Genomic DNA, 10,366 nt, shown 5'->3' on the forward strand with positions numbered 1-10,366 from the left:
GCAGTAATAGGCCTTGGGTTACTGCTGGTAATCCTGCCTTCCCCTTGTAGGGTTAGAGGAGGTCAGAACATGTGGCCTCCTTGTCGTTTTTGCAGAGCAGTATGATGCATTTCTTCCAAGCACTGGGAATGTGAGTCATCCCTGCTGAGAAGCTAAACCAAAATATGATTAATCAAAGCAGGAAAAGCCCTACTGGGAAGGAAAGGGAGTTGAGAGACAGAAATGTACGCATATTGTTTATACAGGAAGAAGGAAAGAAGAAAATAAGCATATATGAAATTATTTGTGAAGTCAGGTGAAATATTTTTATGTGTGTCTGGTTAAGTTACAAGAGTCCTCAGTTTCAACACTTCCTCCCCATTCACCATCTGAACCCCACACCTTTTCACTTAGGTTGGATGAAAATGTAACTTAATAAAAAGAAGCTTCTTTTCTGATGGATTACTTTGTAACTACTCACCTGTTTTGGTTCCAGTGACTGCTATTAGCATGGCATTTGTAGGGCCTGCAAGTGCCCTTGGTGAAGTTGATCAACCTCTTTAGAAGCACTGGGCACATGATACATTCACAAGGCCTTTGGATTAAAGGACTCCTGCTGGGCCAGGACTCTGTTAACTTCATTAGCAAGTTCTCTTTTCCAGAATGGATCAGAAAAAAACTGTTTAAACTTTTTAAAAATTAGGATAGACCACTGAACATTTACATGTAGCCTCCCAGATGCTCAACTATGTCTTGGTTACCCAGCGCTGCTGTAACACAAACATCATGTGCGTGGCTTTAAAGAATAGAAATTTGTTTTCTCACTATTTTGGAGGTTTGAAGCCTGAGTTCAGGGCATGGCTCCAGGAGGAGGTCCTTTTTATCTATTTCAGCTCCCAGTAGTGCCTAGCAATTTCTGCCATTCCTGGGCTTGTACATGTGTCTGTCTCTGTTGTCTGTCTGTCTTCCTCTTCCTTCTGTGTATGTCTCTGTGTCTGTTCTGTTCTTTCTATAATTCAGAAATGATTAGGTTTAAGACCTACCCTACTATTGTATGGATTCATTACATAACAATAATAACCCCTATATCCAAACAGGATCATATGTAAAGGTATAAGGGTTAGGATTTCAGTGCATTTTTTGGGGGAAGGAGCACAGTTCAATCCATAGAAAACTATTTGTAGCTTTGGAAGGTGAAAGAGGGAGAAGGAAAATGCACATTAGAAGCACAGAAGGAGGGAGAAGTTTGTGCATTGTTGCATCATAGTTCATTCAGGACTTTTACACCCAGCTCCATTTAATCATTCTTCCTATTTACAGAAAGTCACTAAGTTAGTACCTTCTGGTGGAGAAAGCCTAGATCAATGGTACAGATGGTTAGTTCATCCTTGAAAACCAGCTAAGATGCAATCTTAGTATAAATCCCATTAGTGTCAGTTTTATTTTGCCATGTTGCTTTCATTCTTGCTGCAGTGACCACAGTGATTGGTATCTTTAGGGGAAGAAGCCACTGTGCCTTCTCTTAGGACAGATGTGTCTTATTGCTGCATTTTGCTCTTTAGGGAAGAGGAGGTAATTTCCACTTCTTGCTTATTTTAGAATGTTTTCCCTGAGCTGTGTAGAATATCTGAGATTATTTATTGGATTTTGCTTATGCACTCTCAACAGAAGAAGAGAATTGTGGGCAGAAGTGACATATGTTACTTTCATGCAGGAACATTTAATTGTAATAGGAGGCCCTCTAGTGCTCTGTTCCCCTGCTCCTGTAAACATGGAGTGGGCCTTGTGTTGTGATTGTGGGCCCCCTGAATGTCTGGAGAGTCCCTGGATAGTCACTTGGTCCACAGTGGACTTGGTATGAGCGAGAAATAAACTTTTTATGTCAAGCCACTGAAACGTTGGGGTGGTTTCTTACTGCCCCATAGCGTAGCTTATCCTGAATTTATATAGAAGCCACTAGATGTTTGAAATAAAGGAAAGTCTTGATCTAGATGTCATCTGATATAGTATTGAGGACAACCCTGTCAGATAAGTTTCATTATTCCCATTTTATAGATGAAAATACTGAGGTTCAGAGAGTAACTTGCTCATATTTATATACTTAGAATAACAATACCTGGATTCATATTTAGGCATGACTTTTAGAGAGATGATTTAGAATCTCACCTGGGGACTTTTAAATGAACTATATGTAACAGTGATGCCTTACCTGGAGCCTGGTCCTCCTTCCCACCTGGAGAGTCACTGCCATGATGGTGGTTGTTAGGTGCCATCTAGTTGGTTCCAACTCATAGTGACACTAAATACAACAAAGTGAAACATTGCCTCGTCTTGCACCATCCTCACAATCGCTGCTATGCTTAAGCTCATCATTGAAGCCATTTTGTCAGTCCATCTTATTGAGGATCTTCACCTTTTTCACTGGCCCTCTACTTTACAAGCATAATAATGTTCTCCAGGGACTTGTTATTGACTGGAATGTGTCATAGTGGAACAGAAAGTTCATGCTGGAACAGAAAAAACAGAAGTTGTGAGCACTGCCTTTGAGCCTGAAGGTGCACCATTGTTGTTGTGTTGTTGTTATGTGCCGTCGAGTTGGCCCCTACTCATAGAAACCCCTCCTTGGGTTTCTGAGGCAGTATCTCTATGGAAGTAGATTGCCCAACCTTCCCTCCAAGGAGTGGCTGGTGGGTTGGAACTGCTAACCTTCTGGTTTTAGCAGTTAAGTGCCTTAGGGCCTGTGCTAACCAGAGCTCCTGCACCACCATTGTTACTGGCTGAATATGTCTCTTTGGGCTAGGCCATCCTTCATTTATCTGTAGAATAAAGACTTCATTTGGGGGGTTCTCAAATTCTTCATGGTAAGACATACTCTGCTCCTTACTTAAAGCCTGAATATTGATCAATTGTTACAACAGTTTACCAATTGAAAAATGTGTACCTTGGGAAGGCTGGAATGAGGCAAAGAAAGAAATGTCTTATTTTGTCCTTCTAGCTATACTCTCATGAGATACAGGGTGGGGGAGTGGGAAGCAACCATTTCCTATGTGCTTTCTCTCTCTCTTGCCCAGAAGCAACTGAAATGGCTTTCATTTTTCTTTCATCCATAATTCTTCATGGAAGAGGATGTGGCCAAATCAATCAGGGATTCTGGGAAGAGATGATGTCTAAAATTCCTGTAGAGGCTTAGGGGAAGGGTTAAATACTACCCCTGTCCTTTTCTCCTGAGTTCAGAACCAGCTGAGAAACAGAAAAAGATCAAAATACAGGTTTTATTATAGACAGAAGCTGTATAGACACATTGCCAAGAGCAAGCCAGAAAGTGCCCCTCAGTAGACAAGCAGACTCAAAAAGAGAGAGCCCAGAGTGGCTGACCAATCAGATCAGTTGGGGAGAGAGAGGTCAAAGGTGCTACTCTAGAGAAGTTCTTGCATGAAAATGTGAGGCCTGGGGAATAGCATTCCTCCACACTCTCTTCCATTTCTTAGATGCTATGACTAAATTTTCCCTTCATTTATCAATGTGCTTGTCCATCAGAAAGGAATAGCTGATACAATAATAGCTTACATTTGCTTAATCCTGCCCAGGGTGCGTGCTTCATGTGTGCTGTCTTCAGTCATCAGAGGGTGGCTTTGTGTTTTATCCACTAAATCTCTGGTTCCAAGCTCAGTTTGCCAACAAAGGTGCTATTAAGTGCCAACCACAGTGGTGTTTTTGGTTATGCTCACATCTGGTCCCCTTTGCCTTCCCCAACCCCTTTCAACTTCAAACCTTCCTAAGACCTCCAGTTTAATTCACATAAATGTAACTTTTACAGGGGCCTTATATGCCACAAGCTTTCATTTGCCTAGAGTGTTCATCTGGGTCCCAGAAATTTGGCTAAAGTATTGGTCACTGAACTTTTGATCATTGTTCATGTGGGCTAAATTATAGGGAGAACATTCTTCCTTCCAGCTTCAGTCCCACACACTCTCCAGCCCACTCTGGATATTTTCATAAATATATTTGTTATAAGGCATTAGATAAACTTGAAAATGTATTAATTTTATTAGGCAGCAATAGAACCTTCTCCAGCCACAGGGAAATCTTTGTGTTGTATTTCACTTCTTGAGGTCTCTGTTAAAGCATTGTCTTCACTTTGGGACCTTACTATATAAGCACGGCATGGAAACTTGGATAAGGTCCAGAGGAACTCAGCAAAAATGATTAAAGGCATGGAAAATCAGCACCACGAAGAAGAAGAAAATGAGGTTATTCATTCTAAAGAAAAGAGTTGAGGGTTAAGTACAGGCAGTCCTTGGATTATGAACGAGTTCCATTCCTAAGTCTGTCTTTAAGTCGAATTTGTAAGTAAGTCAGAACACTTAGGTACAATTCATAACTAATGTCAGTTAGTCAAATGTTTGTCTTAGTATATAGGATGCAGTTTACCTTTCTGTGCATAAAAAACATTAAAGAAATACTTCCAGATACACTAAAACATGTTTAACATAATAACATAGTAATAATAATAATAATAAAGAGCTCTGATGGCACATTGGTTAAGTGCTCAGCTGCTAACCGTAAGGTTGATGATTCAAACCCACCAGCTGCTCTGTGAAAGAAAGATGTGGGAGTCTGCTTCCCTAAAGATTACAACCTAGGAAACCTTATTGGGCCATTACTCTGTCCTATAGGGTTGCTATGAGTCAGACTTTACTCGATAGCAATGGGTAATAATAATAATAATAATTTTTGATGCCCATTGCATAGTAATACCTGTTTGTTATCACAAACCATTGTTTGTACCTTGAACAGGGCTTTACAGGGTTGGTTCATAACTATGGGTTGTATGTAAGTCGAATGTTCGTAACCCGGGGACTGCCTATGTATGAAAAGTTGCTTTGTGGACCTTAGAGGATGAGACCCTGTTTCCATCTCTTTGCAAGTCTTGAAACAGACATGTGTGTGTGTGTGTGTGTGTATATATATACATATATATACACACACACACACATACATATATACATATATACATACATACACGTACATATATGTATATTTGTTGTTGTTCTTGTTCTTGTTAGGTGCCATTGAGTTGGCTCTGACTCATAGCAACCCTGTGTACAACAGAACGAACCCCTGCCCAGTCCTGTGCCAGCCTCACAATCCTTGCCACACCTGAGCCCACCACTGCAGCCACTTTGTCAATCCATCTCATTGAGGGCCTTCCCCTTCTTCATTGACCCTCCACTTTACCAAGCATGATATCCTTCTTGTCTGTCAGTTTGTCATACTGTGGTGGCTTGTGTGTTGCTGTGAGGCTGGAGGCTATGCCACCAGTATTTCAAATACCAGCAGGGCCACCCATGGTGGACAGGTTTCAGCAGAGCTTCCAGACTAAGACAGACTCAGAGGAAAGAAGGGGCCATCCACTTCTCAAAGAATTGGCCAGTGAAAAACTATGAATAGCAGTGAAACACTGTTTGATATATTACTGGAAAAGTTTATATATATAGCTCTGGTGGCATAGTGCCTAAGGCATTTGACTGCTAATCAGAAGGCTGGTGGTTCAAACCCACCAGCCACTCCTCGGAAGGAAGGTTGAGCAATCTAGTTCCGTAGTGATACTGCCTTGGAAACTCAAGAAGGGGTCGCTATGAGTTGGATCCAACTCGACGGCAGTGAGTTTGGTTTGGTTTGGTTTGGTTTACAAACACACACACACACACACATATGTATGTATGTATATATAAATTATAGGAAAAAAATACTACTTATCTCAGAAAACAATTTCCACCATGACCTTCAGCATGAGAGAAGCCTTTCCAGATCTTACCAGCTTGATTTGATTTCTTTGGTCCTTGCTCCCCTCTGATATTTTTTTTTGATGACCCTGATTACACAGATCTCATTTTGCTTTGTAATATACTGATTGCCCTTATAAAATGTATCTACCTTTCAGACACTATGTCTACATAATATTACATCATTGCCAATAAGGTATTAGGGCTGGTGTTGGCATTTTGAACACTTGTGCTTTTTAAGTTAACCAAGTATCTACTCATGTTAAAATATGTTAAGAAATGATGTCAACATTTTATTGTGTCACTGCATTTATCAGAATGGTTCATTTTCTTTCTCCCAAGTAAACTGCAAACTCCTTCAGCATAGGAGGATCTGAGACTTAATCATGTGTGGGCTCTGCAGTACCTTGCAGGGTACCTGAAAAGCTAGAATGCAGAAAATATATACTCAATTAAGTCAGGTTGCAATGAGGAAGGGGCTTTGAAAAAAGGACACGCACTCCCAGGGAAGACTTCTGCTGATTCCTTTGAACCTGTGACAGGGAATGTTAGAATGGTATGTGGGTGGTGACTGACCTCCTCTAACTTCACAAGGAGGGAGAAGGATCATTATCAACAGCCCAAGGCTGATTCATATAAGGCGGAGGTCAGACATGCCTCCACCCTCCAACATTTTTACCAGTTTTAACAACAACCATCTCTCCCATGAACTCTTTACTTCTGGCCTGGATAATTCATTGCAATGGCCACACAAACTCACTGGCAGTATTTAGAATTATTGGGCTTATTAGGGAAGTAACAGGTTACAATTCAGGATAAAAATTGACTCAGGATACAATTCTTCAGTTCGGTCAGCCTCTTCTTTGCAGTGCCTGAAGGCATGCGTCTCTCTGGTCTTTGTTGGCCTCTACTATGCTCCAGTGTTACAGAGCTCTTTTAGCTCTGCTGATAATTTCCCAGAGGCACCACACTGTGCCAGTAAGCTTGGCCTGAAGGCACTCAGCTTTTCTCCAGGAGTTTGCAAACCCAGCTCCATCATGTCCTAGGGCACATACTCTGCCAGCAAGTCTCTACCTGAAGATGGTCAACTTTCTTGCTCCACAGGCAGGGAAGCCCACCACACTATCTCCCATCGTTTCGTGGTTCTGCTGCTTCAGCTGCCACCATTTCTCTCCACTGCTTCTCATTGTCTCTCTGGGATTACAGCTTTCTCTGTCTCCTAGGCTGAGGAAGTTTCCCGCACAGGGACTCCAGATCCAAAGCTTGTGTTCCACTCCTGTCTCTTCTTGGTGGTAGTCAGGACTGCTCTCTGCTTTGAAACTGACTCTCTTTTAAGCCTAGTAGGATGGTAAAACCAGCCAATCCCCTTGTTAGGGTTTCATACTCACACAAGGGTGCCATGCACCTCATTTATATTATTAGCAAGTTCTCCGGTCCTCTTGGTGGGCCACAAGCACCTCGCATTTGCGCAGTTGTAATCAGTCATTTGGTGGGAGTTACAAAGATTATGGCTAGAACAGCCATGTTAAGTAATTCATTGCACCATATGGGGGAACTGTTTGAGTCAGATGGTCTCAGTACAGGCCATTCTTGAAACGAGAGGATAGCTGAAGCATAACCTCTTGAGGCAGTTTCTAATTTTGTGATTCTGAGTAAAACATGTTCCATCTTACTCCTTGAAAAATCCCTTACAAAATTATCCCAGCCCAGCAATCTTACAACAGGTAATCAGCCAGCCAAGGGCCTGGTTCCCAGCTTTTACCAGCCTGGCATATGTCTCACCAGTTCTTTGCATTCTTAGAAATATTTATGGGTGATATTGACAAGGAGAAGGAAGTCAGAGAACCATAAAGCAGCTGAGCTGAGTTTTGAGAAAAGTCCGGCATCTAGATTTCCTCAAGAAGCATAATGAAGTGTTTAGGGAAGTTTCTTGGTTCTCTAGTATTGCTATAGCAGAAATGTCACAAATGGATGACTTTAACAAACAGGAATTTATTCTCTTACAGTTTAAGCGGCTAGAAGTCCAGATTCAGAGTGCTGGCTCTAGGGGCTGGGTGAAGGCCACTTACCTTGGATTTCAGCTCTGCCTCTTGTTCCAGGCCCACTGGAGATGGAGGCATCTCCTAACTCAGGAGCAGCTAGCTACTGAGGCTGATGAACCTAAGGTCGACAGGTAAAAATGGCACAATTCCAGATTGGCATCATGGCAAGCCACCGGTTCAAGTCCAGGAGATGAAGACTCAGCCAAATGTGGGGTCCAGATGTGCCAAAAAGACAGAAACACTTCTCAAAGTTTCTCCTCATACTGGAAACAGGCCATATGCCAAAGGCAACTCACCTTCAGATTCCACCATGGAGGTGATTACATTCTCATGATGGGGAATAACTACATCCAGCTACCAAGCCACTCAAAACCATGGCCCAGCCAATCTGACAAACAATCTTAACTACCACAGGAGGGAAAGTCATGAGGGAGGAATTTATGATGGCTCATGTTGTGATGAGAATAATAGATTGTATTCCATAGGGATGTTGTGGGGATTAATTGGTATAATGCACATAAAGTTTTCAGACAGTGCTTGGTCCACGTTGTTGTTGTTGTTATATGCCGTCGAGTCGGACCCGACTCAAAGTGACCCTTCCTTGGGTTTCCGAGGCAGTGTCACTACAGAAGTAGATTGCCCAACCTTCCTTCCGAGGAGTGGTCCACAGTTAAGTGCTTAATAAATGTGACTAGTAGTTGTGGTAGGATTTATTATTAATAATTATTATTATATATTAATTAATAATTAATACCAGTCTTCACTGTAAAAATGTTCACTGATTATGAGTCTGGGCAAAGGTATAGCTATTTACAAATGCTTGATTTGTTGATGATATTGGGAGTAATCCAAGTAGCTGGACTATATGAAGAACAGAGTATCAAATTAGAGGAAGACTCGTTAATAAGTTGTGATATGCAAATGATACAACCTTGGTTGCTGAACATGAAGAAGACTCAAAGCATTTACTAATGCAGATCAAGGACTATAACTTTCAGTATGGATTACACATCAACATAAAGAAAACAAAAATCCTCATAGCTGGACTAGTAAGCAACATCATGATAAATGGAGAAAACGTTGAAGTTGTCAGAGATTTCATTTTACTTGGATCCACAATTAACACCCGTGGAAACAGTAGTCAAGAAATCAGACAACATATTGCACTGGGCAAAGATGTCACTTTGAAGACTGAGGTGCACCTAACCCAAACCATGTATTTTTGATTGCCTCATATACACGTGAAAGCTGGACAATAAATAAGGAAGACCGCAGAAGAATTGACGCATTTGGATAGTGGTGTTGACCAAGAATACTGAAAATACCAAGGACTGCGAGAAGAACAAACAAATCTCTCTTGGAAGAAGTACAGCCAGAATGCTCCTTTGAAGTGAAAATGGCCAGACTTCACTTCATGTACTTTGGCCCTCTGGTCAAAAGGAACCAGCCCTGAAGAAGGATATCACGCTTAGTAAAGTAGAGGGTCAACAAAAAAGGAGAAGACACTTAACAAGATGGATTGACATAGTGGCTGCAACAATAGGATCAAGTGTAGCAAAGATTATGAGGATGGTGCAGGACTGAGCAGAGTTTCATTCTATTGTATATAGGGTTGCTGTGAGTCCGAACCTGCTAGAGGTTACCTAACAAAAATAACAAAAAACATTGGGAGTATGTTGGACCAGGTGATTATATGGAGATTAACTCCTGAAGATAAGTCTGAAAGGAAGATAAATGTCTTTGAGTTGAAACTGGGGCTTTGGGAAACTATTCATGACTTTATAAAAGTACAGTATCCCCTCAACTCTCCAGGAATGTGGCCTTTGTATAAAGAGGGACTTGTGGTGAGTTGTTAGAGAATAATGGTGCCAGAAGATTTTTTTTTTTTAATCTGTTTATTTATTTTCAGTTAAAGTATAGTTAGCACACAACGATATGCCCAGATCTTAAGTATCTGGCTTGATGAGTTTTTGACAGTGTTATACACCCTAAACCAGATGGTGAGCATTCCATCACCTCTGTAACTTCCCTCACACCCTCTTTCCAATCAGGTCCTCCCCTCCGCCAGCAGCCACTTTTGTGAGGCCATGTTCTAGATGAGGAACAAGATGCCTCAGATGCTGAGTTGCTGGACTCAGGTCACAGCCAGTCAGGACAGCAGCTAGAGCCTAGGTTTCCTGATGCACAAAGTGAACATGTTACACCCATGTGAGGCATCCCTGATGCCCTTTCCAGTTTTATTGGGAATCTTACTAGTCTCACTTGTCCATTCCTTGGCTGCCTTAAAGGCCTGCATTTTCTTCTGTTGTTGTTGTTGTTGTCATGTGCCATCAAGTCGGACCCGACTCATAGCGACCCCTCCGTGGCAGTATCACTATGGAAGTAGATTGCCCCATCTTCCTTCCGAGGAGTGGCTGGTGGGTTTGAACTGCCAGCCTTCTGGTTAGCAGTCAAGTGCCTTTAGGCACTATGCTACCAGAGGTGTGCATATATCTGTTCTTGTCATGGCTCTCACTTCTTAGGGTATATACCTAGTAATGGAATAGCTGGGTCAAATGG

At 41.8% G+C, this 10,366-nt stretch overlaps 1 protein-coding gene across 1 annotated transcript in view; it reads left to right on the forward strand.

Annotated features, from left to right (window-relative positions):
- The window catches only part of AOPEP (aminopeptidase O (putative)), a 540,041-nt gene that overhangs the window by 66,098 nt on the left and 463,577 nt on the right, over positions 1 to 10,366 (forward strand). The window lies entirely within an intron of this gene.

Source organism: Orycteropus afer, unplaced genomic scaffold (genome assembly GCF_000298275.1).
Source record: "Orycteropus afer afer isolate SDZICR_OR568_19922 unplaced genomic scaffold, OryAfe1.0 scaffold00005, whole genome shotgun sequence".
In the NCBI taxonomy this organism is placed as follows: Eukaryota; Metazoa; Chordata; class Mammalia; order Tubulidentata; family Orycteropodidae; genus Orycteropus; species Orycteropus afer.